Source organism: Gymnogyps californianus, chromosome 26 (assembly GCF_018139145.2).
Source record: "Gymnogyps californianus isolate 813 chromosome 26, ASM1813914v2, whole genome shotgun sequence".
In the NCBI taxonomy this organism is placed as follows: Eukaryota; Metazoa; Chordata; class Aves; order Accipitriformes; family Cathartidae; genus Gymnogyps; species Gymnogyps californianus.
Window position 1 is genome coordinate 819095 of NC_059496.1, and position 3350 is coordinate 822444.

Consider the following 3350-nt stretch of genomic DNA (forward strand, 5'->3'; position numbering starts at 1 on the left):
TTTCCTACACTTGCATTGCTCATCCTCACATCCCATGCCCCAAGAAGAGCCCTGAGCCACTCGTGAGGGACTGGATCTGCCTTCCAGGGCCTGGGGTCAGGGTTTGGCCTTTCTGCTTCATAAAACAAAGCAAGGGTTTTCTCAGCATTACAGCCACCTGCACAGTGTCTTTGCCTACCTGCAAGCACAGCCTCCAGTTATCTGCTCTAACGAGTCCATGGGGAGGCTTTGCCAGTAATGGCCCTCAGTGGGACCAATCAATGCTTCAAGGTTTTTCTTCTGGCTTTCACTTCTTGAGAGGTTTGTTCAGTCTCCTCTCATCATTGGAGGTTCATGGACTCAGGGCCAAATACACCATGGGGCTCATTAAAATACAGAAAGGCCTAACGAGCTATTTCTTCCTGTAATTTTCTTCAGGTCTTCAAGACCTGTACAGCTAATTGGAATCATTTCATAGTAGAGTTAAAGAGGAAGATTTCAAAGTGCACCTAGTAAACAATATATTTTTTAAACATTCATTTTATTAATTTCAGTTTAGAGAAGAGGTGATAGCAGCATTCTCCAATTGATATTGATGCAGAGTGTCTCCTCAGGAGGTCTGGGCAGGCAGGAAAAGCAGTCCCTTGAGGTCTGACACTGTATGGACAACCTTGCTCCTCACCTCCCCAGCCTCCCCATTTCTGTCACTGGCCGCCTGGGACTTGCTTCACTTTGCCTTCCATCAGACTTCTCTGAACTCTGGGAGCTGAATGTTACAGCTCCATTGCCCCATCTCCCACCTGCTTTCCTTAGAGAACTGGCTGCACACAGGCACAGAAGCATTTTTCCTGTTTGCAAGCAAAGAAAAGTAAAGCATGATAAAGTTTCCTAAACAAGAAAACACACTCCTGAAGCATATGCTAAGTACAGGATATCTCTAATGAGGTTGCCTTTCTGCAAGGGATGATCTTATGAGAAATGTTCTAGACAGACAGACACAAACAGCAGATATAAACATAAGGAAAGAATTGGCTAAAGAGACAACTAGACTCTGAAAGTCAGGCAAGCTTTAACTCCCTGAAGCTCAAAGCAGCAGCATAGGTGAGAGGTATCTGAATGAACAAAGAATAAAGGGAGGAGAAAACTGGAGAATAATGGAAAGGGCCTTTGTCTAGACAGTCTACTGAATGAAATAATGCCAGGCACAAGTATCGGCTGGGAAAGGAGTGGCTGGAGAGCAGCCCTGCAGAAAGGGATCTGGGGTGCGGGTCGACAGCAGGCTCAATAGGAGTCAGCAGCGTGCCCTGGCAGCCAAGAGGGCAAACCGCATCCTGGGGTGCATCAAACACAGTATAACCAGCCGTCAAAAGAGGTGATTATCCCGCTGGATTCAGCATTGGTGCGGCCTCACCTTGAGTCCTGTGTGCAGTTCTGGGCCCCACCATTTTGAAAGGATGTTAAGATACTTGAATGTGTCCAGAGGAGGGCAACCAAGCTGGTGAAAGGGCTGGAAGGAATGTCCTGTGAGGAGCGGCTGAGGACACTGGGCTTGGCTAGTTTGGAGAAAAGGAGGCTGAGGGCAACCTCATTGCTCTCTACGGCTTCCTGAGGAGGGGAAGTGGAGAGGGAGGTGCTGATCTCTTCTCCCTGGCATCCAGGGACAGGACGCGTGGGAATGGTTCAAAGCTGCGCCATGGGAGGTTTAGACTGGACGTTAGGAAGCATTTCTTTTCACACCTGGACAACGGGGCTGATGGCTCTCCCAGGGCAGCCCTGGAAGGAGCTGGGACAAGGTGTTCATTCCTCAGGAGCCTGTAATTTGGGTTCCCACCTGCCACTGTGCCTCTGTGCTCTTCTCAGGTTGTGGAGATGGGTTCTTGATGAGCTGGTGGCTCTCCTGTGATGGGCCTGGGAGCAGCTGGGGCAGGGTATTAACTGAGTTACTCCTCCTGCCATTGTCAGTGCCTTCTTTGTGTGTGCAGATGAGCTTCTTATCACTTAACCTAACACAATCCAACAAGAACATAAATCTCCTGAGGCATCTGTATTTGGAGGTTACATACATATGCATTGGTATTGCTTAACATATGAGAGCAGATCATTGGAATTGCTGTCCAGAAATGCACCAGGATTAGGGGAAAAGCTGCTTTGTTGCACGGGCAATGGCTTCATTCAGGGCCAGTATCACAGTCTTGTTTCTAAGACTGTAGATGAACGGATTTAAGAATGGGTACAGGACAGTGTTCAGCAAAGCTACAACTCTGTTTGTCTCCAAGGAAACATCTTCTGAAGGACACACATAGAGAGCAATGCAGCTCCCATATGCAATGGCCAAGGTGATGAGATGGGAAGAACAGGTAGTAAAAGCTTTTTTCCTCCCAGAGGCTGCTGGAAGGTTGTAGAATACAGAAAAGGATGCCCATGTAAAATACCAGAGTTAAACATAAGGAACCCAGTATGACCAATGATATAAAACAGAGTCTATTTTCCAAAGCAGGCTGGTGTCAGAGCAGGACAATTTGAATAAGGGCGAGTTGTCACAAAAAAAATGGTGGATCTTGTTCGAGCCACAGAAAGTCAGCTTGTAGAGGAGGACCAGATGGTAACTCGAAGAGCATGATGCCTATGACCCAGGTGGGAACAACCAGGTGGATGCAGAGCTGAGGCTTCATGATGGCAGCATAATGCAAAGGCTGGCAGATGGCAACATAGCGGTCAAAGGACATGACAACAAGTAGAACAAGCTCTGTACCGCCCAGGGCAAATAGAAATAGGATGGGCAAAGCAGGTGCTTAGTGAGATTGTTCTCCTACCGAACTCAGGATCACAAACAATTTGATGCTTGTGGAGGATGTAAACCAGATTTCCAGGAAGGACAGATTGCTGATGAAAAAGTACATGGGGGTTTGCAGGCGGTGATCCACACACACGAGGAAGATGATGGTTGCGTTCCCCATCACTGTTGTCAGGTATATGAGCAGAAGGACCAGAGAGAGAAAGAGCTGTAGGCTTTGATCAAGCCCCGAGAAACCTTCTAGGATGAACTCAGTAACTGCAGATTCATTTTCTGCTCCCATGCTGAATTTCAGTTCATCCTGCCGAGACAGGAACATGGCAAAAAGCAAGTGTGATAATTTCACAGTCTGGATGAAAAGTTCGGTCCTTCCTTTTCTGCTTCTTTCCTTTCCCGCAATCTTCCTATATAACACAGAGAGAGAGCCTTCAAGCATTGCTCACACCCTGATTTTTATGTTGTACATTTCAGTTAGAGTCCTCAGAGCATTTCCTGTCTTCTTTCTACCTTTTTCAAACACTCACAAAGGATTCTTTCTCCAGGACAGAAGATTTTAAAGAGGCTGTTAGCTATTTCA

The 3350-nt window shown here is 47.0% G+C and overlaps 1 pseudogene; it reads right to left on the minus strand.

Annotated features, from left to right (window-relative positions):
• Positions 1-2110: 2110 nt before the first annotated feature.
• On the minus strand, positions 2111-3056 carry LOC127026036 (olfactory receptor 49-like; annotated as a pseudogene).
• Positions 3057-3350: the final 294 nt, after the last annotated feature.